The sequence below is a fragment of the Pan paniscus genome, chromosome 1, assembly GCF_029289425.2.
Source record: "Pan paniscus chromosome 1, NHGRI_mPanPan1-v2.0_pri, whole genome shotgun sequence".
Lineage (NCBI taxonomy): Eukaryota > Metazoa > Chordata > Mammalia > Primates > Hominidae > Pan > Pan paniscus.
The window spans coordinates 20,849,023-20,874,276 of record NC_073249.2 but is presented as its reverse complement, the minus strand read 5'-3'; the positions used below and the strand labels follow the sequence as shown (position 1 = coordinate 20,874,276).

The following is a 25,254-nucleotide window of genomic DNA, read 5'->3' as shown; positions in this document are numbered from 1 at the left end:
ACCCCGTCTCTAGGAAAAATAGAAAAAATTAGCCGGGCGTGGTGGCGGGCGCCTGTAGGCCCAGCTACTCGGGAGGCTGAGGCCGGGGAATGGCGTGAGCCCGGGAGGCGGAGCTTGCAGTGAGCCGAGATGGCGCCACTGCACTCCAGCCTGGGCGACAGAGCGAGACTCCGTCTGGAAGAAAAGGAAAGAAAAAGCAAAAAGCCAAAGAAAAAGCCTACAGCACCCGGTATTCCCAGGCGGTCTCCCATCCAAGTACTAACCAGGCCCGACCCTGCTTAGCTTCCGAGATCAGACGAGATCGGGCGCGTTCAGGGTGGTATGGCCGTAGACGCCGAAGGAGGCGCCTGGCTGCCCCAAGAGCCCGGCCCGGCCCAGCCGTGCCCGCCGGATTGCGGCCGTCACCGCCAGCCCGGGGCCGCGGGGCTCGGATCGGGGACCCCCGAGCCGCTGGCCCGCGGCCTTCCCCCCGGCTCCCGCGCTCCCGAGCTTCCACCACATCGGGCCCGCTCGGAGCAGGGAGTGCTCCGAGGCGTCAGGGCCCAGGGCCCACGATCCTGGGACGCCCTCCGGTCCTCCGCCCTGTCGCGGAGGCAGCGTTCTGGATCCCTCGCCGCACAGGGGCTCCTGCGAGGCCCCCTCTTGCCCCACCCACCCAGAGCCGTCAGGGCTGGCCCAAGGCGAACAGCCGGCCCAGCCGCGCGGGGCCTTTCTCTCACAACGCCCCCACCACGGTCGCTTGTCCCGACCAAGACCCGGCCGGGGGGCAAGAGGGCGTGGGGTGTAGCCGGTCGGGGGGTGGCCCTGTTTTGCCCCGCGCTGGCACTAGAGGCGGCGGCCTGATCTCGGGTGAGAGGGCCTGAGAGAAACCCAGACACACCCCACCACCACCAGGAGCAAATCCACTCCCCCACACAGAGACAACACGCGGGCGTGCTCGCACGCGCTCGCGCGGACACACACACACAGACACACACACAGACACAGACACACACGCACGCACACGCACGCGCGCGCACGCACACACACACGCGGCTTGGAGGAGAGCAAGGACGAGATGGATGGAGAGATAGAAACTGAGGGAGGGAGAGAGACAGCGATCGAGAGAGACAGGCGAGGGCGAGAGGGAAGGAGACAGACAGAGAGGCTGAGAAAGAGAGAGGGACAGAGAAAGAGAGAGAGAGAGAGACAGAGAGACAGAGGGAAAACGACAGAAGTAGCGCGAGGTCCAGGGGGAAACCTAGAAGAGAGAGGCGGAGGGAGCTAGAGAGCGAGAGCGATAGAGCCTTAGAGAGGAAGCGCCCGGCTCCGTTAGGCAGCGCCCTCTTGAGCAGGCCGGGGCAGGGTGGAGGGGGCTTGGGCTGCGCCAGAGCACGCGGGCCAGGCGGTCCGTGCGAGAGGAGCAACGGAGCGCGGAGATGGGCTTTTTCTTGGATGAATTGCTTGCTTTGGAGGTGGGTTTCGTAGGCTCCTGCCTTTCTTGGCACCTCCCTGTGCTCTGGGTGCCTTGCGGCGGGCCCCGAGATTTGCAGAGCGTGCCCGCCCGTTTGGCGGGAGCCGTGGCCCCGGGCGGGCCCGGAGGCCTGGGTCTCCGGCGTGTCCTCGGGACTGGAGTCGTCGACACGAAGTGGGGGGCATTGGGAATCCCGGGTGCACAGGGACTGTTTTCCTGGTGGCTGGCGAAGCAATGCCCTTCCCCCGGGTAAAGCAGCCCATGCGTTCTGGAGCCGAGGTCTTGGCTGGCGTCTGTGGTTCCCGCTGCCCCTGCCCGCCCCTTCCCCCGGTTTGGAAGGGTGCGACGACGGCGCCCGACGGGTGAATGGAATCGCCTGGGCGTTCCGGGAGCGGGAAGGTACCGCGAACGGCAGGGAACCCGCGGCTGCGCCTTTGGGGTCCGGCCCGCTGCCCTCCCAGGCTGGAGCCGGGCTCCTGGCGGGGCGGCGGTGAGGCGGAAGCGGTGGGATGCTGCTGCCCGGCGTGCAGTAGGGGCGGAGCCCCAGGAGGAGGACCCCGGCTGCGGCTGCGGCGGGGGTGTAGGTGGGCGGTAAAGGGGGAGCAGAGTCAGGGGAGGTTGGCAAGCATGGCGACTGTAGGGGGAAGGGAGGCAGCGGGGAAGCCAAAAGAGCCTACAGCAGGCCGGGCGGGCGCGGTGGCTCCCGCCTGTAATCCCAGCACTCTGGGAGGCCGAGGCGGGTGGATCACGAGGTCAGGAGCTCGAGACCATCCCGGCTGACAGGGTGAAACCCCGTCTCTAGGAAAAATAGAAAAAATTAGCCGGGCGTGGTGGCGGGCGCCTGTAGGCCCAGCTACTCGGGAGGCTGAGGCCGGGGAATGGCGTGAGCCCGGGAGGCGGAGCTTGCAGTGAGCCGAGATGGCGCCACTGCACTCCAGCCTGGGCGACAGAGCGAGACTCCGTCTGGAAGAAAAGGAAAGAAAAAGCAAAAAGCCAAAGAAAAAGCCTACAGCACCCGGTATTCCCAGGCGGTCTCCCATCCAAGTACTAACCAGGCCCGACCCTGCTTAGCTTCCGAGATCAGACGAGATCGGGCGCGTTCAGGGTGGTATGGCCGTAGACGCCGAAGGAGGCGCCTGGCTGCCCCAAGAGCCCGGCCCGGCCCGGCCGTGCCCGCCGGATTGCGGCCGTCACCGCCAGCCCGGGGCCGCGGGGCTCGGATCGGGGACCCCCGAGCCGCTGGCCCGCGGCCTTCCCCCCGGCTCCCGCGCTCCCGAGCTTCCACCACATCGGGCCCGCTCGGAGCAGGGAGTGCTCCGAGGCGTCAGGGCCCAGGGCCCACGATCCTGGGACGCCCTCCGGTCCTCCGCCCTGTCGCGGAGGCAGCGTTCTGGATCCCTCGCCGCACAGGGGCTCCTGCGAGGCCCCCTCTTGCCCCACCCACCCAGAGCCGTCAGGGCTGGCCCAAGGCGAACAGCCGGCCCAGCCGCGCGGGGCCTTTCTCTCACAACGCCCCCACCACGGTCGCTTGTCCCGACCAAGACCCGGCCGGGGGGCAAGAGGGCGTGGGGTGTAGCCGGTCGGGGGGTGGCCCTGTTTTGCCCCGCGCTGGCACTAGAGGCGGCGGCCTGATCTCGGGTGAGAGGGCCTGAGAGAAACCCAGACACACCCCACCACCACCAGGAGCAAATCCACTCCCCCACACAGAGACAACACGCGGGCGCGCTCGCACGCGCTCGCGCGGACACACACACACAGACACACACACAGACACAGACACACACGCACGCACACGCACGCGCGCGCACGCACACACACACGCGGCTTGGAGGAGAGCAAGGACGAGATGGATGGAGAGATAGAAACTGAGGGAGGGAGAGAGACAGCGATCGAGAGAGACAGGCGAGGGCGAGAGGGAAGGAGACAGACAGAGAGGCTGAGAAAGAGAGAGGGACAGAGAAAGAGAGAGAGAGAGAGACAGAGAGACAGAGGGAAAACGACAGAAGTAGCGCGAGGTCCAGGGGGAAACCTAGAAGAGAGAGGCGGAGGGAGCTAGAGAGCGAGAGCGATAGAGCCTTAGAGAGGAAGCGCCCGGCTCCGTTAGGCAGCGCCCTCTTGAGCAGGCCGGGGCAGGGTGGAGGGGGCTTGGGCTGCGCCAGAACACGCGGGCCAGGCGGTCCGTGCGAGAGGAGCAACGGAGCGCGGAGACGGGCTTTTTCTTGGATGAATTGCTTGCTTTGGAGGTGGGTTTCGTAGGCTCCTGCCTTTCTTGGCACCTCCCTGTGCTCTGGGTGCCTTGCGGCGGGCCCCGAGATTTGCAGAGCGTGCCCGCCCGTTTGGCGGGAGCCGTGGCCCCGGGCGGGCCCGGAGGCCTGGGTCTCCGGCGTGTCCTCGGGACTGGAGTCGTCGACACGAAGTGGGGGGCATTGGGAATCCCGGGTGCACAGGGACTGTTTTCCTGGTGGCTGGCGAAGCAATGCCCTTCCCCCGGGTAAAGCAGCCCATGCGTTCTGGAGCCGAGGTCTTGGCTGGCGTCTGTGGTTCCCGCTGCCCCTGCCCGCCCCTTCCCCCGGTTTGGAAGGGTGCGACGACGGCGCCCGACGGGTGAATGGAATCGCCTGGGCGTTCCGGGAGCGGGAAGGTACCGCGAACGGCAGGGAACCCGCGGCTGCGCCTTTGGGGTCCGGCCCGCTGCCCTCCCAGGCTGGAGCCGGGCTCCTGGCGGGGCGGCGGCGAGGCGGAAGCGGTGGGATGCTGCTGCCCGGCGTGCAGTAGAGGCGGAGCCCCAGGAGGAGGACCCCGGCTGCGGCTGCGGCGGGGGTGTAGGTGGGCGGTAAAGGGGGAGCAGAGTCAGGGGAGGTTGGCAAGCATGGCGACTGTAGGGGGAAGGGAGGCAGCGGGGAAGCCAAAAGAGCCTACAGCAGGCCGGGCGGGCGCGGTGGCTCCCGCCTGTAATCCCAGCACTCTGGGAGGCCGAGGCGGGTGGATCACGAGGTCAGGAGCTCGAGACCATCCCGGCTGACAGGGTGAAACCCCGTCTCTAGGAAAAATAGAAAAAATTAGCCGGGCGTGGTGGCGGGCGCCTGTAGGCCCAGCTACTCGGGAGGCTGAGGCCGGGGAATGGCGTGAGCCCGGGAGGCGGAGCTTGCAGTGAGCCGAGATGGCGCCACTGCACTCCAGCCTGGGCGACAGAGCGAGACTCCGTCTGGAAGAAAAGGAAAGAAAAAGCAAAAAGCCAAAGAAAAAGCCTACAGCACCCGGTATTCCCAGGCGGTCTCCCATCCAAGTACTAACCAGGCCCGACCCTGCTTAGCTTCCGAGATCAGACGAGATCGGGCGCGTTCAGGGTGGTATGGCCGTAGACGCCGAAGGAGGCGCCTGGCTGCCCCAAGAGCCCGGCCCGGCCCGGCCGTGCCCGCCGGATTGCGGCCGTCACCGCCAGCCCGGGGCCGCGGGGCTCGGATCGGGGACCCCCGAGCCGCTGGCCCGCGGCCTTCCCCCCGGCTCCCGCGCTCCCGAGCTTCCACCACATCGGGCCCGCTCGGAGCAGGGAGTGCTCCGAGGCGTCAGGGCCCAGGGCCCACGATCCTGGGACGCCCTCCGGTCCTCCGCCCTGTCGCGGAGGCAGCGTTCTGGATCCCTCGCCGCACAGGGGCTCCTGCGAGGCCCCCTCTTGCCCCACCCACCCAGAGCCGTCAGGGCTGGCCGAAGGCGAACAGCCGGCCCAGCCGCGCGGGGCCTTTCTCTCACAACGCCCCCACCACGGTCGCTTGTCCCGACCAAGACCCGGCCGGGGGGCAAGAGGGCGTGGGGTGTAGCCGGTCGGGGGGTGGCCCTGTTTTGCCCCGCGCTGGCACTAGAGGCGGCGGCCTGATCTCGGGTGAGAGGGCCTGAGAGAAACCCAGACACACCCCACCACCACCAGGAGCAAATCCACTCCCCCACACAGAGACAACACGCGGGCGCGCTCGCACGCGCTCGCGCGGACACACACACACAGACACACACACAGACACAGACACACACGCACGCACACGCACGCGCGCGCACGCACACACACACGCGGCTTGGAGGAGAGCAAGGACGAGATGGATGGAGAGATAGAAACTGAGGGAGGGAGAGAGACAGCGATCGAGAGAGACAGGCGAGGGCGAGAGGGAAGGAGACAGACAGAGAGGCTGAGAAAGAGAGAGGGACAGAGAAAGAGAGAGAGAGAGAGACAGAGAGACAGAGGGAAAACGACAGAAGTAGCGCGAGGTCCAGGGGGAAACCTAGAAGAGAGAGGCGGAGGGAGCTAGAGAGCGAGAGCGATAGAGCCTTAGAGAGGAAGCGCCCGGCTCCGTTAGGCAGCGCCCTCTTGAGCAGGCCGGGGCAGGGTGGAGGGGGCTTGGGCTGCGCCAGAGCACGCGGGCCAGGCGGTCCGTGCGAGAGGAGCAACGGAGCGCGGAGACGGGCTTTTTCTTGGATGAATTGCTTGCTTTGGAGGTGGGTTTCGTAGGCTCCTGCCTTTCTTGGCACCTCCCTGTGCTCTGGGTGCCTTGCGGCGGGCCCCGAGATTTGCAGAGCGTGCCCGCCCGTTTGGCGGGAGCCGTGGCCCCGGGCGGGCCCGGAGGCCTGGGTCTCCGGCGTGTCCTCGGGACTGGAGTCGTCGACACGAAGTGGGGGGCATTGGGAATCCCGGGTGCACAGGGACTGTTTTCCTGGTGGCTGGCGAAGCAATGCCCTTCCCCCGGGTAAAGCAGCCCATGCGTTCTGGAGCCGAGGTCTTGGCTGGCGTCTGTGGTTCCCGCTGCCCCTGCCCGCCCCTTCCCCCGGTTTGGAAGGGTGCGACGACGGCGCCCGACGGGTGAATGGAATCGCCTGGGCGTTCCGGGAGCGGGAAGGTACCGCGAACGGCAGGGAACCCGCGGCTGCGCCTTTGGGGTCCGGCCCGCTGCCCTCCCAGGCTGGAGCCGGGCTCCTGGCGGGGCGGCGGCGAGGCGGAAGCGGTGGGATGCTGCTGCCCGGCGTGCAGTAGGGGCGGAGCCCCAGGAGGAGGACCCCGGCTGCGGCTGCGGCGGGGGTGTAGGTGGGCGGTAAAGGGGGAGCAGAGTCAGGGGAGGTTGGCAAGCATGGCGACTGTAGGGGGAAGGGAGGCAGCGGGGAAGCCAAAAGAGCCTACAGCAGGCCGGGCGGGCGCGGTGGCTCCCGCCTGTAATCCCAGCACTCTGGGAGGCCGAGGCGGGTGGATCACGAGGTCAGGAGCTCGAGACCATCCCGGCTGACAGGGTGAAACCCCGTCTCTAGGAAAAATAGAAAAAATTAGCCGGGCGTGGTGGCGGGCGCCTGTAGGCCCAGCTACTCGGGAGGCTGAGGCCGGGGAATGGCGTGAGCCCGGGAGGCGGAGCTTGCAGTGAGCCGAGATGGCGCCACTGCACTCCAGCCTGGGCGACAGAGCGAGACTCCGTCTGGAAGAAAAGGAAAGAAAAAGCAAAAAGCCAAAGAAAAAGCCTACAGCACCCGGTATTCCCAGGCGGTCTCCCATCCAAGTACTAACCAGGCCCGACCCTGCTTAGCTTCCGAGATCAGACGAGATCGGGCGCGTTCAGGGTGGTATGGCCGTAGACGCCGAAGGAGGCGCCTGGCTGCCCCAAGAGCCCGGCCCGGCCCGGCCGTGCCCGCCGGATTGCGGCCGTCACCGCCAGCCCGGGGCCGCGGGGCTCGGATCGGGGACCCCCGAGCCGCTGGCCCGCGGCCTTCCCCCCGGCTCCCGCGCTCCCGAGCTTCCACCACATCGGGCCCGCTCGGAGCAGGGAGTGCTCCGAGGCGTCAGGGCCCAGGGCCCACGATCCTGGGACGCCCTCCGGTCCTCCGCCCTGTCGCGGAGGCAGCGTTCTGGATCCCTCGCCGCACAGGGGCTCCTGCGAGGCCCCCTCTTGCCCCACCCACCCAGAGCCGTCAGGGCTGGCCCAAGGCGAACAGCCGGCCCAGCGGCGCGGGGCCTTTCTCTCACAACGCCCCCACCACGGTCGCTTGTCCCGACCAAGACCCGGCCGGGGGGCAAGAGGGCGTGGGGTGTAGCCGGTCGGGGGGTGGCCCTGTTTTGCCCCGCGCTGGCACTAGAGGCGGCGGCCTGATCTCGGGTGAGAGGGCCTGAGAGAAACCCAGACACACCCCACCACCACCAGGAGCAAATCCACTCCCCCACACAGAGACAACACGCGGGCGCGCTCGCACGCGCTCGCGCGGACACACACACACAGACACACACACAGACACAGACACACACGCACGCACACGCACGCGCGCGCACGCACACACACACGCGGCTTGGAGGAGAGCAAGGACGAGATGGATGGAGAGATAGAAACTGAGGGAGGGAGAGAGACAGCGATCGAGAGAGACAGGCGAGGGCGAGAGGGAAGGAGACAGACAGAGAGGCTGAGAAAGAGAGAGGGACAGAGAAAGAGAGAGAGAGAGAGACAGAGAGACAGAGGGAAAACGACAGAAGTAGCGCGAGGTCCAGGGGGAAACCTAGAAGAGAGAGGCGGAGGGAGCTAGAGAGCGAGAGCGATAGAGCCTTAGAGAGGAAGCGCCCGGCTCCGTTAGGCAGCGCCCTCTTGAGCAGGCCGGGGCAGGGTGGAGGGGGCTTGGGCTGCGCCAGAACACGCGGGCCAGGCGGTCCGTGCGAGAGGAGCAACGGAGCGCGGAGACGGGCTTTTTCTTGGATGAATTGCTTGCTTTGGAGGTGGGTTTCGTAGGCTCCTGCCTTTCTTGGCACCTCCCTGTGCTCTGGGTGCCTTGCGGCGGGCCCCGAGATTTGCAGAGCGTGCCCGCCCGTTTGGCGGGAGCCGTGGCCCCGGGCGGGCCCGGAGGCCTGGGTCTCCGGCGTGTCCTCGGGACTGGAGTCGTCGACACGAAGTGGGGGGCATTGGGAATCCCGGGTGCACAGGGACTGTTTTCCTGGTGGCTGGCGAAGCAATGCCCTTCCCCCGGGTAAAGCAGCCCATGCGTTCTGGAGCCGAGGTCTTGGCTGGCGTCTGTGGTTCCCGCTGCCCCTGCCCGCCCCTTCCCCCGGTTTGGAAGGGTGCGACGACGGCGCCCGACGGGTGAATGGAATCGCCTGGGCGTTCCGGGAGCGGGAAGGTACCGCGAACGGCAGGGAACCCGCGGCTGCGCCTTTGGGGTCCGGCCCGCTGCCCTCCCAGGCTGGAGCCGGGCTCCTGGCGGGGCGGCGGCGAGGCGGAAGCGGTGGGATGCTGCTGCCCGGCGTGCAGTAGGGGCGGAGCCCCAGGAGGAGGACCCCGGCTGCGGCTGCGGCGGGGGTGTAGGTGGGCGGTAAAGGGGGAGCAGAGTCAGGGGAGGTTGGCAAGCATGGCGACTGTAGGGGGAAGGGAGGCAGCGGGGAAGCCAAAAGAGCCTACAGCAGGCCGGGCGGGCGCGGTGGCTCCCGCCTGTAATCCCAGCACTCTGGGAGGCCGAGGCGGGTGGATCACGAGGTCAGGAGCTCGAGACCATCCCGGCTGACAGGGTGAAACCCCGTCTCTAGGAAAAATAGAAAAAATTAGCCGGGCGTGGTGGCGGGCGCCTGTAGGCCCAGCTACTCGGGAGGCTGAGGCCGGGGAATGGCGTGAGCCCGGGAGGCGGAGCTTGCAGTGAGCCGAGATGGCGCCACTGCACTCCAGCCTGGGCGACAGAGCGAGACTCCGTCTGGAAGAAAAGGAAAGAAAAAGCAAAAAGCCAAAGAAAAAGCCTACAGCACCCGGTATTCCCAGGCGGTCTCCCATCCAAGTACTAACCAGGCCCGACCCTGCTTAGCTTCCGAGATCAGACGAGATCGGGCGCGTTCAGGGTGGTATGGCCGTAGACGCCGAAGGAGGCGCCTGGCTGCCCCAAGAGCCCGGCCCGGCCCGGCCGTGCCCGCCGGATTGCGGCCGTCACCGCCAGCCCGGGGCCGCGGGGCTCGGATCGGGGACCCCCGAGCCGCTGGCCCGCGGCCTTCCCCCCGGCTCCCGCGCTCCCGAGCTTCCACCACATCGGGCCCGCTCGGAGCAGGGAGTGCTCCGAGGCGTCAGGGCCCAGGGCCCACGATCCTGGGACGCCCTCCGGTCCTCCGCCCTGTCGCGGAGGCAGCGTTCTGGATCCCTCGCCGCACAGGGGCTCCTGCGAGGCCCCCTCTTGCCCCACCCACCCAGAGCCGTCAGGGCTGGCCCAAGGCGAACAGCCGGCCCAGCCGCGCGGGGCCTTTCTCTCACAACGCCCCCACCACGGTCGCTTGTCCCGACCAAGACCCGGCCGGGGGGCAAGAGGGCGTGGGGTGTAGCCGGTCGGGGGGTGGCCCTGTTTTGCCCCGCGCTGGCACTAGAGGCGGCGGCCTGATCTCGGGTGAGAGGGCCTGAGAGAAACCCAGACACACCCCACCACCACCAGGAGCAAATCCACTCCCCCACACAGAGACAACACGCGGGCGCGCTCGCACGCGCTCGCGCGGACACACACACACAGACACACACACAGACACAGACACACACGCACGCACACGCACGCGCGCGCACGCACACACACACGCGGCTTGGAGGAGAGCAAGGACGAGATGGATGGAGAGATAGAAACTGAGGGAGGGAGAGAGACAGCGATCGAGAGAGACAGGCGAGGGCGAGAGGGAAGGAGACAGACAGAGAGGCTGAGAAAGAGAGAGGGACAGAGAAAGAGAGAGAGAGAGAGACAGAGAGACAGAGGGAAAACGACAGAAGTAGCGCGAGGTCCAGGGGGAAACCTAGAAGAGAGAGGCGGAGGGAGCTAGAGAGCGAGAGCGATAGAGCCTTAGAGAGGAAGCGCCCGGCTCCGTTAGGCAGCGCCCTCTTGAGCAGGCCGGGGCAGGGTGGAGGGGGCTTGGGCTGCGCCAGAACACGCGGGCCAGGCGGTCCGTGCGAGAGGAGCAACGGAGCGCGGAGACGGGCTTTTTCTTGGATGAATTGCTTGCTTTGGAGGTGGGTTTCGTAGGCTCCTGCCTTTCTTGGCACCTCCCTGTGCTCTGGGTGCCTTGCGGCGGGCCCCGAGATTTGCAGAGCGTGCCCGCCCGTTTGGCGGGAGCCGTGGCCCCGGGCGGGCCCGGAGGCCTGGGTCTCCGGCGTGTCCTCGGGACTGGAGTCGTCGACACGAAGTGGGGGGCATTGGGAATCCCGGGTGCACAGGGACTGTTTTCCTGGTGGCTGGCGAAGCAATGCCCTTCCCCCGGGTAAAGCAGCCCATGCGTTCTGGAGCCGAGGTCTTGGCTGGCGTCTGTGGTTCCCGCTGCCCCTGCCCGCCCCTTCCCCCGGTTTGGAAGGGTGCGACGACGGCGCCCGACGGGTGAATGGAATCGCCTGGGCGTTCCGGGAGCGGGAAGGTACCGCGAACGGCAGGGAACCCGCGGCTGCGCCTTTGGGGTCCGGCCCGCTGCCCTCCCAGGCTGGAGCCGGGCTCCTGGCGGGGCGGCGGCGAGGCGGAAGCGGTGGGATGCTGCTGCCCGGCGTGCAGTAGGGGCGGAGCCCCAGGAGGAGGACCCCGGCTGCGGCTGCGGCGGGGGTGTAGGTGGGCGGTAAAGGGGGAGCAGAGTCAGGGGAGGTTGGCAAGCATGGCGACTGTAGGGGGAAGGGAGGCAGCGGGGAAGCCAAAAGAGCCTACAGCAGGCCGGGCGGGCGCGGTGGCTCCCGCCTGTAATCCCAGCACTCTGGGAGGCCGAGGCGGGTGGATCACGAGGTCAGGAGCTCGAGACCATCCCGGCTGACAGGGTGAAACCCCGTCTCTAGGAAAAATAGAAAAAATTAGCCGGGCGTGGTGGCGGGCGCCTGTAGGCCCAGCTACTCGGGAGGCTGAGGCCGGGGAATGGCGTGAGCCCGGGAGGCGGAGCTTGCAGTGAGCCGAGATGGCGCCACTGCACTCCAGCCTGGGCGACAGAGCGAGACTCCGTCTGGAAGAAAAGGAAAGAAAAAGCAAAAAGCCAAAGAAAAAGCCTACAGCACCCGGTATTCCCAGGCGGTCTCCCATCCAAGTACTAACCAGGCCCGACCCTGCTTAGCTTCCGAGATCAGACGAGATCGGGCGCGTTCAGGGTGGTATGGCCGTAGACGCCGAAGGAGGCGCCTGGCTGCCCCAAGAGCCCGGCCCGGCCCGGCCGTGCCCGCCGGATTGCGGCCGTCACCGCCAGCCCGGGGCCGCGGGGCTCGGATCGGGGACCCCCGAGCCGCTGGCCCGCGGCCTTCCCCCCGGCTCCCGCGCTCCCGAGCTTCCACCACATCGGGCCCGCTCGGAGCAGGGAGTGCTCCGAGGCGTCAGGGCCCAGGGCCCACGATCCTGGGACGCCCTCCGGTCCTCCGCCCTGTCGCGGAGGCAGCGTTCTGGATCCCTCGCCGCACAGGGGCTCCTGCGAGGCCCCCTCTTGCCCCACCCACCCAGAGCCGTCAGGGCTGGCCCAAGGCGAACAGCCGGCGCAGCGGCGCGGGGCCTTTCTCTCACAACGCCCCCACCACGGTCGCTTGTCCCGACCAAGACCCGGCCGGGGGGCAAGAGGGCGTGGGGTGTAGCCGGTCGGGGGGTGGCCCTGTTTTGCCCCGCGCTGGCACTAGAGGCGGCGGCCTGATCTCGGGTGAGAGGGCCTGAGAGAAACCCAGACACACCCCACCACCACCAGGAGCAAATCCACTCCCCCACACAGAGACAACACGCGGGCGCGCTCGCACGCGCTCGCGCGGACACACACACACAGACACACACACAGACACAGACACACACGCACGCACACGCACGCGCGCGCACGCACACACACACGCGGCTTGGAGGAGAGCAAGGACGAGATGGATGGAGAGATAGAAACTGAGGGAGGGAGAGAGACAGCGATCGAGAGAGACAGGCGAGGGCGAGAGGGAAGGAGACAGACAGAGAGGCTGAGAAAGAGAGAGGGACAGAGAAAGAGAGAGAGAGAGAGACAGAGAGACAGAGGGAAAACGACAGAAGTAGCGCGAGGTCCAGGGGGAAACCTAGAAGAGAGAGGCGGAGGGAGCTAGAGAGCGAGAGCGATAGAGCCTTAGAGAGGAAGCGCCCGGCTCCGTTAGGCAGCGCCCTCTTGAGCAGGCCGGGGCAGGGTGGAGGGGGCTTGGGCTGCGCCAGAACACGCGGGCCAGGCGGTCCGTGCGAGAGGAGCAACGGAGCGCGGAGACGGGCTTTTTCTTGGATGAATTGCTTGCTTTGGAGGTGGGTTTCGTAGGCTCCTGCCTTTCTTGGCACCTCCCTGTGCTCTGGGTGCCTTGCGGCGGGCCCCGAGATTTGCAGAGCGTGCCCGCCCGTTTGGCGGGAGCCGTGGCCCCGGGCGGGCCCGGAGGCCTGGGTCTCCGGCGTGTCCTCGGGACTGGAGTCGTCGACACGAAGTGGGGGGCATTGGGAATCCCGGGTGCACAGGGACTGTTTTCCTGGTGGCTGGCGAAGCAATGCCCTTCCCCCGGGTAAAGCAGCCCATGCGTTCTGGAGCCGAGGTCTTGGCTGGCGTCTGTGGTTCCCGCTGCCCCTGCCCGCCCCTTCCCCCGGTTTGGAAGGGTGCGACGACGGCGCCCGACGGGTGAATGGAATCGCCTGGGCGTTCCGGGAGCGGGAAGGTACCGCGAACGGCAGGGAACCCGCGGCTGCGCCTTTGGGGTCCGGCCCGCTGCCCTCCCAGGCTGGAGCCGGGCTCCTGGCGGGGCGGCGGCGAGGCGGAAGCGGTGGGATGCTGCTGCCCGGTGTGCAGTAGGGGCGGAGCCCCAGGAGGAGGACCCCGGCTGCGGCTGCGGCGGGGGTGTAGGTGGGCGGTAAAGGGGGAGCAGAGTCAGGGGAGGTTGGCAAGCATGGCGACTGTAGGGGGAAGGGAGGCAGCGGGGAAGCCAAAAGAGCCTACAGCAGGCCGGGCGGGCGCGGTGGCTCCCGCCTGTAATCCCAGCACTCTGGGAGGCCGAGGCGGGTGGATCACGAGGTCAGGAGCTCGAGACCATCCCGGCTGACAGGGTGAAACCCCGTCTCTAGGAAAAATAGAAAAAATTAGCCGGGCGTGGTGGCGGGCGCCTGTAGGCCCAGCTACTCGGGAGGCTGAGGCCGGGGAATGGCGTGAGCCCGGGAGGCGGAGCTTGCAGTGAGCCGAGATGGCGCCACTGCACTCCAGCCTGGGCGACAGAGCGAGACTCCGTCTGGAAGAAAAGGAAAGAAAAAGCAAAAAGCCAAAGAAAAAGCCTACAGCACCCGGTATTCCCAGGCGGTCTCCCATCCAAGTACTAACCAGGCCCGACCCTGCTTAGCTTCCGAGATCAGACGAGATCGGGCGCGTTCAGGGTGGTATGGCCGTAGACGCCGAAGGAGGCGCCTGGCTGCCCCAAGAGCCCGGCCCGGCCCGGCCGTGCCCGCCGGATTGCGGCCGTCACCGCCAGCCCGGGGCCGCGGGGCTCGGATCGGGGACCCCCGAGCCGCTGGCCCGCGGCCTTCCCCCCGGCTCCCGCGCTCCCGAGCTTCCACCACATCGGGCCCGCTCGGAGCAGGGAGTGCTCCGAGGCGTCAGGGCCCAGGGCCCACGATCCTGGGACGCCCTCCGGTCCTCCGCCCTGTCGCGGAGGCAGCGTTCTGGATCCCTCGCCGCACAGGGGCTCCTGCGAGGCCCCCTCTTGCCCCACCCACCCAGAGCCGTCAGGGCTGGCCCAAGGCGAACAGCCGGCCCAGCCGCGCGGGGCCTTTCTCTCACAACGCCCCCACCACGGTCGCTTGTCCCGACCAAGACCCGGCCGGGGGGCAAGAGGGCGTGGGGTGTAGCCGGTCGGGGGGTGGCCCTGTTTTGCCCCGCGCTGGCACTAGAGGCGGCGGCCTGATCTCGGGTGAGAGGGCCTGAGAGAAACCCAGACACACCCCACCACCACCAGGAGCAAATCCACTCCCCCACACAGAGACAACACGCGGGCGCGCTCGCACGCGCTCGCGCGGACACACACACACAGACACACACACAGACACAGACACACACGCACGCACACGCACGCGCGCGCACGCACACACACACGCGGCTTGGAGGAGAGCAAGGACGAGATGGATGGAGAGATAGAAACTGAGGGAGGGAGAGAGACAGCGATCGAGAGAGACAGGCGAGGGCGAGAGGGAAGGAGACAGACAGAGAGGCTGAGAAAGAGAGAGGGACAGAGAAAGAGAGAGAGAGAGAGACAGAGAGACAGAGGGAAAACGACAGAAGTAGCGCGAGGTCCAGGGGGAAACCTAGAAGAGAGAGGCGGAGGGAGCTAGAGAGCGAGAGCGATAGAGCCTTAGAGAGGAAGCGCCCGGCTCCGTTAGGCAGCGCCCTCTTGAGCAGGCCGGGGCAGGGTGGAGGGGGCTTGGGCTGCGCCAGAGCACGCGGGCCAGGCGGTCCGTGCGAGAGGAGCAACGGAGCGCGGAGACGGGCTTTTTCTTGGATGAATTGCTTGCTTTGGAGGTGGGTTTCGTAGGCTCCTGCCTTTCTTGGCACCTCCCTGTGCTCTGGGTGCCTTGCGGCGGGCCCCGAGATTTGCAGAGCGTGCCCGCCCGTTTGGCGGGAGCCGTGGCCCCGGGCGGGCCCGGAGGCCTGGGTCTCCGGCGTGTCCTCGGGACTGGAGTCGTCGACACGAAGTGGGGGGCATTGGGAATCCCGGGTGCACAGGGACTGTTTTCCTGGTGGCTGGCGAAGCAATGCCCTTCCCCCGGGTAAAGCAGCCCATGCGTTCTGGAGCCGAGGTCTTGGCTGGCGTCTGTGGTTCCCGCTGCCCCTGCCCGCCCCTTCCCCCGGTTTGGAAGGGTGCGACGACGGCGCCCGACGGGTGAATGGAATCGCCTGGGCGTTCCGGGAGCGGGAAGGTACCGCGAACGGCAGGGAACCCGCGGCTGCGCCTTTGGGGTCCGGCCCGCTGCCCTCCCAGGCTGGAGCCGGGCTCCTGGCGGGGCGGCGGCGAGGCGGAAGCGGTGGGATGCTGCTGCCCGGCGTGCAGTAGGGGCGGAGCCCCAGGAGGAGGACCCCGGCTGCGGCTGCGGCGGGGGTGTAGGTGGGCGGTAAAGGGGGAGCAGAGTCAGGGGAGGTTGGCAAGCATGGCGACTGTAGGGGGAAGGGAGGCAGCGGGGAAGCCAAAAGAGCCTACAGCAGGCCGGGCGGGCGCGGTGGCTCCCGCCTGTAATCCCAGCACTCTGGGAGGCCGAGGCGGGTGGATCACGAGGTCAGGAGCTCGAGACCATCCCGGCTGACAGGGTGAAACCCCGTCTCTAGGAAAAATAGAAAAAATTAGCCGGGCGTGGTGGCGGGCGCCTGTAGGCCCAGCTACTCGGGAGGCTGAGGCCGGGGAATGGCGTGAGCCCGGGAGGCGGAGCTTGCAGTGAGCCGAGATGGCGCCACTGCACTCCAGCCTGGGCGACAGAGCGAGACTCCGTCTGGAAGAAAAGGAAAGAAAAAGCAAAAAGCCAAAGAAAAAGCCTACAGCACCCGGTATTCCCAGGCGGTCTCCCATCCAAGTACTAACCAGGCCCGACCCTGCTTAGCTTCCGAGATCAGACGAGATCGGGCGCGTTCAGGGTGGTATGGCCGTAGACGCCGAAGGAGGCGCCTGGCTGCCCCAAGAGCCCGGCCCGGCCCGGCCGTGCCCGCCGGATTGCGGCCGTCACCGCCAGCCCGGGGCCGCGGGGCTCGGATCGGGGACCCCCGAGCCGCTGGCCCGCGGCCTTCCCCCCGGCTCCCGCGCTCCCGAGCTTCCACCACATCGGGCCCGCTCGGAGCAGGGAGTGCTCCGAGGCGTCAGGGCCCAGGGCCCACGATCCTGGGACGCCCTCCGGTCCTCCGCCCTGTCGCGGAGGCAGCGTTCTGGATCCCTCGCCGCACAGGGGCTCCTGCGAGGCCCCCTCTTGCCCCACCCACCCAGAGCCGTCAGGGCTGGCCCAAGGCGAACAGCCGGCCCAGCGGCGCGGGGCCTTTCTCTCACAACGCCCCCACCACGGTCGCTTGTCCCGACCAAGACCCGGCCGGGGGGCAAGAGGGCGTGGGGTGTAGCCGGTCGGGGGGTGGCCCTGTTTTGCCCCGCGCTGGCACTAGAGGCGGCGGCCTGATCTCGGGTGAGAGGGCCTGAGAGAAACCCAGACACACCCCACCACCACCAGGAGCAAATCCACTCCCCCACACAGAGACAACACGCGGGCGCGCTCGCACGCGCTCGCGCGGACACACACACACAGACACACACACAGACACAGACACACACGCACGCACACGCACGCGCGCGCACGCACACACACACGCGGCTTGGAGGAGAGCAAGGACGAGATGGATGGAGAGATAGAAACTGAGGGAGGGAGAGAGACAGCGATCGAGAGAGACAGGCGAGGGCGAGAGGGAAGGAGACAGACAGAGAGGCTGAGAAAGAGAGAGGGACAGAGAAAGAGAGAGAGAGAGAGACAGAGAGACAGAGGGAAAACGACAGAAGTAGCGCGAGGTCCAGGGGGAAACCTAGAAGAGAGAGGCGGAGGGAGCTAGAGAGCGAGAGCGATAGAGCCTTAGAGAGGAAGCGCCCGGCTCCGTTAGGCAGCGCCCTCTTGAGCAGGCCGGGGCAGGGTGGAGGGGGCTTGGGCTGCGCCAGAACACGCGGGCCAGGCGGTCCGTGCGAGAGGAGCAACGGAGCGCGGAGACGGGCTTTTTCTTGGATGAATTGCTTGCTTTGGAGGTGGGTTTCGTAGGCTCCTGCCTTTCTTGGCACCTCCCTGTGCTCTGGGTGCCTTGCGGCGGGCCCCGAGATTTGCAGAGCGTGCCCGCCCGTTTGGCGGGAGCCGTGGCCCCGGGCGGGCCCGGAGGCCTGGGTCTCCGGCGTGTCCTCGGGACTGGAGTCGTCGACACGAAGTGGGGGGCATTGGGAATCCCGGGTGCACAGGGACTGTTTTCCTGGTGGCTGGCGAAGCAATGCCCTTCCCCCGGGTAAAGCAGCCCATGCGTTCTGGAGCCGAGGTCTTGGCTGGCGTCTGTGGTTCCCGCTGCCCCTGCCCGCCCCTTCCCCCGGTTTGGAAGGGTGCGACGACGGCGCCCGACGGGTGAATGGAATCGCCTGGGCGTTCCGGGAGCGGGAAGGTACCGCGAACGGCAGGGAACCCGCGGCTGCGCCTTTGGGGTCCGGCCCGCTGCCCTCCCAGGCTGGAGCCGGGCTCCTGGCGGGGCGGCGGCGAGGCGGAAGCGGTGGGATGCTGCTGCCCGGCGTGCAGTAGGGGCGGAGCCCCAGGAGGAGGACCCCGGCTGCGGCTGCGGCGGGGGTGTAGGTGGGCGGTAAAGGGGGAGCAGAGTCAGGGGAGGTTGGCAAGCATGGCGACTGTAGGGGGAAGGGAGGCAGCGGGGAAGCCAAAAGAGCCTACAGCAGGCCGGGCGGGCGCGGTGGCTCCCGCCTGTAATCCCAGCACTCTGGGAGGCCGAGGCGGGTGGATCACGAGGTCAGGAGCTCGAGACCATCCCGGCTGACAGGGTGAAACCCCGTCTCTAGGAAAAATAGAAAAAATTAGCCGGGCGTGGTGGCGGGCGCCTGTAGGCCCAGCTACTCGGGAGGCTGAGGCCGGGGAATGGCGTGAGCCCGGGAGGCGGAGCTTGCAGTGAGCCGAGATGGCGCCACTGCACTCCAGCCTGGGCGACAGAGCGAGACTCCGTCTGGAAGAAAAGGAAAGAAAAAGCAAAAAGCCAAAGAAAAAGCCTACAGCACCCGGTATTCCCAGGCGGTCTCCCATCCAAGTACTAACCAGGCCCGACCCTGCTTAGCTTCCGAGATCAGACGAGATCAGGCGCGTTCAGGGTGGTATGGCCGTAGACGCCGAAGGAGGCGCCTGGCTGCCCCAAGAGCCCGGCCCGGCCCGGCCGTGCCCGCCGGATTGCGGCCGTCACCGCCAGCCCGGGGCCGCGGGGCTCGGATCGGGGACCCCCGAGCCGCTGGCCCGCGGCCTTCCCCCCGGCTCCCGCGCTCCCGAGCTTCCACCACATCGGGCCCGCTCGGAGCAGGGAGTGCTCCGAGGCGTCAGGGCCCAGGGCCCACGATCCTGGGACGCCCTCCGGTCCTCCGCCCTGTCGCGGAGGCAGCGTTCTGGATCCCTCGCCGCACAGGGGCTCCTGCGAGGCCCCCTCTTGCCCCACCCACCCAGAGCCGTCAGGGCTGGCCCAAGGCGAACAGCCGGCCCAGCCGCGCGGGGCCTTTCTCTCACAACGCCCCCACCACGGTCGCTTGTCCCGACCAAGACCCGGCCGGGGGGCAAGAGGGCGTGGGGTGTAGCCGGTCGGGGGGTGGCCCTGTTTTGCCCCGCGCTGGCACTAGAGGCGGCGGCCTGATCTCGGGTGAGAGGGCCTGAGAGAAACCCAGACACACCCCACCACCACCAGGAGCAAATCCACTCCCCCACACAGAGACAACACGCGGGCGCGCTCGCACGCGCTCGCGCGGACACACACACACAGACACACACACAGACACAGACACACACGCACGCACACGCACGCGCGCGCACGCACACACACACGCGGCTTGGAGGAGAGCAAGGACGAGATGGATGGAGAGATAGAAACTGAGGGAGGGAGAGAGACAGCGATCGAGAGAGACAGGCGAGGGCGAGAGGGAAGGAGACAGACAGAGAGGCTGAGAAAGAGAGAGGGACAGAGAAAGAGAGAGAGAGAGAGACAGAGAGACAGAGGGAAAACGACAGAAGTAGCGCGAGGTCCAGGGGGAAACCTAGAAGAGAGAGGCGGAGGGAGCTAGAGAGCGAGAGCGATAGAGCCTTAGAGAGGAAGCGCCCGGCTCCGTTAGGCAGCGCCCTCTTGAGCAGGCCGGGGCAGGGTGGAGGGGGCTTGGGCTGCGCCAGAACACGCGGGCCAGGCGGTCCGTGCGAGAGGAGCAACGGAGCGCGGAGACGGGCTTTTTCTTGGATGAATTGCTTGCTTTGGAGGTGGGTTTCGTAGGCTCCTGCCTTTCTTGGCACCTCCCTGTGCTCTGGGTGCCTTGCGGCGGGCCCCGAGATTTGCAGAGCGTGCCCGCCCGTTTGGCGGGAGCCGTGGCCCCGGGCGGGCCCGGAGGCCTGGGTCTCCGGCGTGTCCTCGGGACTGGAGTCGTCGACACGAAGTGGGGGGCATTGGGAATCCCGGGTGCACAGGGACTGTTTTCCTGGTGGCTGGCGAAGCAATGCCCTTCCCCCGGGTAAAGCAGCCCATGCGTTCTGGAGCCGAGGTCTTGGCTGGCGTCTGTGGTTCCCGCTGCCCCTGCCCGCCCCTTCCCCCGGTTTGGAAGGGTGCGACGACGGCGCCCGACGGGTGAATGGAATCGCCTGGGCGTTCCGGGAGCGGGAAGGTACCGCGAACGGCAGGGAACCCGCGGCTGCGCCTTTGGGGTCCGGCCCGCTGCCCTCCCAGGCTGGAGCCGGGCTCCTGGCGGGGCGGCGGCGAGGCGGAAGCGGTGGGATGCTGCTGCCCGGCGTGCAGTAGGGGCGGAGCCCCAGGAGGAGGACCCCGGCTGCGGCTGCGGCGGGGGTGTAGGTGGGCGGTAAAGGGGGAGCAGAGTCAGGGGAGGTTGGCAAGCATGGCGACTGTAGGGGGAAGGGAGGCAGCGGGGAAGCCAAAAGAGCCTACAGCAGGCCGGGCGGGCGCGGTGGCTCCCGCCTGTAATCCCAGCACTCTGGGAGGCCGAGGCGGGTGGATCACGAGGTCAGGAGCTCGAGACCATCCCGGCTGACAGGGTGAAACCCCGTCTCTAGGAAAAATAGAAAAAATTAGCCGGGCGTGGTGGCGGGCGCCTGTAGGCCCAGCTACTCGGGAGGCTGAGGCCGGGGAATGGCGTGAGCCCGGGAGGCGGAGCTTGCAGTGAGCCGAGATGGCGCCACTGCACTCCAGCCTGGGCGACAGAGCGAGACTCCGTCTGGAAGAAAAGGAAAGAAAAAGCAAAAAGCCAAAGAAAAAGCCTACAGCACCCGGTATTCCCAGGCGGTCTCCCATCCAAGTACTAACCAGGCCCGACCCTGCTTAGCTTCCGAGATCAGACGAGATCGGGCGCGTTCAGGGTGGTATGGCCGTAGACGCCGAAGGAGGCGCCTGGCTGCCCCAAGAGCCCGGCCCGGCCCGGCCGTGCCCGCCGGATTGCGGCCGTCACCGCCAGCCCGGGGCTGCGGGGCTCGGATCGGGGACCCCCGAGCCGCTGGCCCGCGGCCTTCCCCCCGGCTCCCGCGCTCCCGAGCTTCCACCACATCGGGCCCGCTCGGAGCAGGGAGTGCTCCGAGGCGTCAGGGCCCAGGGCCCACGATCCTGGGACGCCCTCCGGTCCTCCGCCCTGTCGCGGAGGCAGCGTTCTGGATCCCTCGCCGCACAGGGGCTCCTGCGAGGCCCCCTCTTGCCCCACCCACCCAGAGCCGTCAGGGCTGGCCCAAGGCGAACAGCCGGCCCAGCGGCGCGGGGCCTTTCTCTCACAACGCCCCCACCACGGTCGCTTGTCCCGACCAAGACCCGGCCGGGGGGCAAGAGGGCGTGGGGTGTAGCCGGTCGGGGGGTGGCCCTGTTTTGCCCCGCGCTGGCACTAGAGGCGGCGGCCTGATCTCGGGTGAGAGGGCCTGAGAGAAACCCAGACACACCCCACCACCACCAGGAGCAAATCCACTCCCCCACACAGAGACAACACGCGGGCGCGCTCGCACGCGCTCGCGCGGACACACACACACAGACACACACACAGACACAGACACACACGCACGCACACGCACGCGCGCGCACGCACACACACACGCGGCTTGGAGGAGAGCAAGGACGAGATGGATGGAGAGATAGAAACTGAGGGAGGGAGAGAGACAGCGATCGAGAGAGACAGGCGAGGGCGAGAGGGAAGGAGACAGACAGAGAGGCTGAGAAAGAGAGAGGGACAGAGAAAGAGAGAGAGAGAGAGACAGAGAGACAGAGGGAAAACGACAGAAGTAGCGCGAGGTCCAGGGGGAAACCTAGAAGAGAGAGGCGGAGGGAGCTAGAGAGCGAGAGCGATAGAGCCTTAGAGAGGAAGCGCCCGGCTCCGTTAGGCAGCGCCCTCTTGAGCAGGCCGGGGCAGGGTGGAGGGGGCTTGGGCTGCGCCAGAACACGCGGGCCAGGCGGTCCGTGCGAGAGGAGCAACGGAGCGCGGAGACGGGCTTTTTCTTGGATGAATTGCTTGCTTTGGAGGTGGGTTTCGTAGGCTCCTGCCTTTCTTGGCACCTCCCTGTGCTCTGGGTGCCTTGCGGCGGGCCCCGAGATTTGCAGAGCGTGCCCGCCCGTTTGGCGGGAGCCGTGGCCCCGGGCGGGCCCGGAGGCCTGGGTCTCCGGCGTGTCCTCGGGACTGGAGTCGTCGACACGAAGTGGGGGGCATTGGGAATCCCGGGTGCACAGGGACTGTTTTCCTGGTGGCTGGCGAAGCAATGCCCTTCCCCCGGGTAAAGCAGCCCATGCGTTCTGGAGCCGAGGTCTTGGCTGGCGTCTGTGGTTCCCGCTGCCCCTGCCCGCCCCTTCCCCCGGTTTGGAAGGGTGCGACGACGGCGCCCGACGGGTGAATGGAATCGCCTGGGCGTTCCGGGAGCGGGAAGGTACCGCGAACGGCAGGGAACCCGCGGCTGCGCCTTTGGGGTCCGGCCCGCTGCCCTCCCAGGCTGGAGCCGGGCTCCTGGCGGGGCGGCGGCGAGGCGGAAGCGGTGGGATGCTGCTGCCCGGCGTGCAGTAGGGGCGGAGCCCCAGGAGGAGGACCCCGGCTGCGGCTGCGGCGGGGGTGTAGGTGGGCGGTAAAGGGGGAGCAGAGTCAGGGGAGGTTGGCAAGCATGGCGACTGTAGGGGGAAGGGAGGCAGCGGGGAAGCCAAAAGAGCCTACAGCAGGCCGGGCGGGCGCGGTGGCTCCCGCCTGTAATCCCAGCACTCTGGGAGGCCGAGGCGGGTGGATCACGAGGTCAGGAGCTCGAGACCATCCCGGCTGACAGGGTGAAACCCCGTCTCTAGGAAAAATAGAAAAAATTAGCCGGGCGTGGTGGCGGGCGCCTGTAGGCCCAGCTACTCGGGAGGCTGAGGCCGGGGAATGGCGTGAGCCCGGGAGGCGGAGCTTGCAGTGAGCCGAGATGGCGCCACTGCACTCCAGCCTGGGCGACAGAGCGAGACTCCGTCTGGAAGAAAAGGAAAGAAAAAGCAAAAAGCCAAAGAAAAAGCCTACAGCACCCGGTATTCCCAGGCGGTCTCCCATCCAAGTACTAACCAGGCCCGACCCTGCTTAGCTTCCGAGATCAGACGAGATCGGGCGCGTTCAGGGTGGTATGGCCGTAGACGCCGAAGGAGGCGCCTGGCTGCCCCAAGAGCCCGGCCCGGCCCGGCCGTGCCCGCCGGATTGCGGCCGTCACCGCCAGCCCGGGGCCGCGGGGCTCGGATCGGGGACCCCCGAGCCGCTGGCCCGCGGCCTTCCCCCCGGCTCCCGCGCTCCCGAGCTTCCACCACATCGGGCCCGCTCGGAGCAGGGAGTGCTCCGAGGCGTCAGGGCCCAGGGCCCACGATCCTGGGACGCCCTCCGGTCCTCCGCCCTGTTGCGGAGGCAGAGTTCTGGATCCCTCGCCGCACAGGGGCTCCTGCGAGGCCCCCTCTTGCCCCACCCACCCAGAGCCGTCAGGGCTGGCCCAAGGCGAACAGCCGGCCCAGCCGCGCGGGGCCTTTCTCTCACAACGCCCCCACCACGGTCGCTTGTCCCGACCAAGACCCGGCCGGGGGGCAAGAGGGCGTGGGGTGTAGCCGGTCGGGGGGTGGCCCTGTTTTGCCCCGCGCTGGCACTAGAGGCGGCGGCCTGATCTCGGGTGAGAGGGCCTGAGAGAAACCCAGACACACCCCACCACCACCAGGAGCAAATCCACTCCCCCACACAGAGACAACACGCGGGCGCGCTCGCACGCGCTCGCGCGGACACACACACACAGACACACACACAGACACAGACACACACGCACGCACACGCACGCGCGCGCACGCACACACACACGCGGCTTGGAGGAGAGCAAGGACGAGATGGATGGAGAGATAGAAACTGAGGGAGGGAGAGAGACAGCGATCGAGAGAGACAGGCGAGGGCGAGAGGGAAGGAGACAGACAGAGAGGCTGAGAAAGAGAGAGGGACAGAGAAAGAGAGAGAGAGAGAGACAGAGAGACAGAGGGAAAACGACAGAAGTAGCGCGAGGTCCAGGGGGAAACCTAGAAGAGAGAGGCGGAGGGAGCTAGAGAGCGAGAGCGATAGAGCCTTAGAGAGGAAGCGCCCGGCTCCGTTAGGCAGCGCCCTCTTGAGCAGGCCGGGGCAGGGTGGAGGGGGCTTGGGCTGCGCCAGAACACGCGGGCCAGGCGGTCCGTGCGAGAGGAGCAACGGAGCGCGGAGACGGGCTTTTTCTTGGATGAATTGCTTGCTTTGGAGGTGGGTTTCGTAGGCTCCTGCCTTTCTTGGCACCTCCCTGTGCTCTGGGTGCCTTGCGGCGGGCCCCGAGATTTGCAGAGCGTGCCCGCCCGTTTGGCGGGAGCCGTGGCCCCGGGCGGGCCCGGAGGCCTGGGTCTCCGGCGTGTCCTCGGGACTGGAGTCGTCGACACGAAGTGGGGGGCATTGGGAATCCCGGGTGCACAGGGACTGTTTTCCTGGTGGCTGGCGAAGCAATGCCCTTCCCCCGGGTAAAGCAGCCCATGCGTTCTGGAGCCGAGGTCTTGGCTGGCGTCTGTGGTTCCCGCTGCCCCTGCCCGCCCCTTCCCCCGGTTTGGAAGGGTGCGACGACGGCGCCCGACGGGTGAATGGAATCGCCTGGGCGTTCCGGGAGCGGGAAGGTACCGCGAACGGCAGGGAACCCGCGGCTGCGCCTTTGGGGTCCGGCCCGCTGCCCTCCCAGGCTGGAGCCGGGCTCCTGGCGGGGCGGCGGCGAGGCGGAAGCGGTGGGATGCTGCTGCCCGGCGTGCAGTAGGGGCGGAGCCCCAGGAGGAGGACCCCGGCTGCGGCTGCGGCGGGGGTGTAGGTGGGCGGTAAAGGGGGAGCAGAGTCAGGGGAGGTTGGCAAGCATGGCGACTGTAGGGGGAAGGGAGGCAGCGGGGAAGCCAAAAGAGCCTACAGCAGGCCGGGCGGGCGCGGTGGCTCCCGCCTGTAATCCCAGCACTCTGGGAGGCCGAGGCGGGTGGATCACGAGGTCAGGAGCTCGAGACCATCCCGGCTGACAGGGTGAAACCCCGTCTCTAGGAAAAATAGAAAAAATTAGCCGGGCGTGGTGGCGGGCGCCTGTAGGCCCAGCTACTCGGGAGGCTGAGGCCGGGGAATGGCGTGAGCCCGGGAGGCGGAGCTTGCAGTGAGCCGAGATGGCGCCACTGCACTCCAGCCTGGGCGACAGAGCGAGACTCCGTCTGGAAGAAAAGGAAAGAAAAAGCAAAAAGCCAAAGAAAAAGCCTACAGCACCCGGTATTCCCAGGCGGTCTCCCATCCAAGTACTAACCAGGCCCGACCCTGCTTAGCTTCCGAGATCAGACGAGATCGGGCGCGTTCAGGGTGGTATGGCCGTAGACGCCGAAGGAGGCGCCTGGCTGCCCCAAGAGCCCGGCCCGGCCCGGCCGTGCCCGCCGGATTGCGGCCGTCACCGCCAGCCCGGGGCCGCGGGGCTCGGATCGGGGACCCCCGAGCCGCTGGCCCGCGGCCTTCCCCCCGGCTCCCGCGCTCCCGAGCTTCCACCACATCGGGCCCGCTCGGAGCAGGGAGTGCTCCGAGGCGTCAGGGCCCAGGGCCCACGATCCTGGGACGCCCTCCGGTCCTCCGCCCTGTCGCGGA

General features: G+C 67.7%; 12 non-coding genes across 12 annotated transcripts; all 12 read right to left on the bottom strand.

Moving 5' to 3' along the window:
* Positions 1-214: 214 nt before the first annotated feature.
* Positions 215-333, bottom strand: LOC129395375 (5S ribosomal RNA). Its single transcript, XR_008622835.2, has one exon. It is a non-coding gene; the product is annotated as a 5S ribosomal RNA (ribosomal RNA).
* A 2,123-nt stretch (positions 334-2,456) lies between these two features.
* On the bottom strand, positions 2,457-2,575 carry LOC129395230 (5S ribosomal RNA). The gene has a single exon (XR_008622730.1). It is a non-coding gene; the product is annotated as a 5S ribosomal RNA (ribosomal RNA).
* Positions 2,576-4,698: 2,123 nt separating this feature from the next.
* LOC129395220 (5S ribosomal RNA) lies at positions 4,699-4,817 on the bottom strand. The gene has a single exon (XR_008622729.1). It is a non-coding gene; the product is annotated as a 5S ribosomal RNA (ribosomal RNA).
* A 2,123-nt stretch (positions 4,818-6,940) lies between these two features.
* Positions 6,941-7,059, bottom strand: LOC129395281 (5S ribosomal RNA). Its single transcript, XR_008622772.2, has one exon. It is a non-coding gene; the product is annotated as a 5S ribosomal RNA (ribosomal RNA).
* Positions 7,060-9,182: 2,123 nt separating this feature from the next.
* LOC129395214 (5S ribosomal RNA) lies at positions 9,183-9,301 on the bottom strand. The gene has a single exon (XR_008622717.1). It is a non-coding gene; the product is annotated as a 5S ribosomal RNA (ribosomal RNA).
* A 2,123-nt stretch (positions 9,302-11,424) lies between these two features.
* LOC129395202 (5S ribosomal RNA) lies at positions 11,425-11,543 on the bottom strand. Its single transcript, XR_008622707.1, has one exon. It is a non-coding gene; the product is annotated as a 5S ribosomal RNA (ribosomal RNA).
* A 2,123-nt stretch (positions 11,544-13,666) lies between these two features.
* On the bottom strand, positions 13,667-13,785 carry LOC129395197 (5S ribosomal RNA). Its single transcript, XR_008622701.1, has one exon. It is a non-coding gene; the product is annotated as a 5S ribosomal RNA (ribosomal RNA).
* Positions 13,786-15,908: 2,123 nt separating this feature from the next.
* On the bottom strand, positions 15,909-16,027 carry LOC129395189 (5S ribosomal RNA). Its single transcript, XR_008622695.1, has one exon. It is a non-coding gene; the product is annotated as a 5S ribosomal RNA (ribosomal RNA).
* A 2,123-nt stretch (positions 16,028-18,150) lies between these two features.
* On the bottom strand, positions 18,151-18,269 carry LOC134730024 (5S ribosomal RNA). Its single transcript, XR_010111607.1, has one exon. It is a non-coding gene; the product is annotated as a 5S ribosomal RNA (ribosomal RNA).
* Positions 18,270-20,392: 2,123 nt separating this feature from the next.
* LOC129395162 (5S ribosomal RNA) lies at positions 20,393-20,511 on the bottom strand. The gene has a single exon (XR_008622684.1). It is a non-coding gene; the product is annotated as a 5S ribosomal RNA (ribosomal RNA).
* Positions 20,512-22,634: 2,123 nt separating this feature from the next.
* On the bottom strand, positions 22,635-22,753 carry LOC129395160 (5S ribosomal RNA). The gene has a single exon (XR_008622680.1). It is a non-coding gene; the product is annotated as a 5S ribosomal RNA (ribosomal RNA).
* A 2,123-nt stretch (positions 22,754-24,876) lies between these two features.
* On the bottom strand, positions 24,877-24,995 carry LOC129395152 (5S ribosomal RNA). The gene has a single exon (XR_008622647.1). It is a non-coding gene; the product is annotated as a 5S ribosomal RNA (ribosomal RNA).
* Positions 24,996-25,254: the final 259 nt, after the last annotated feature.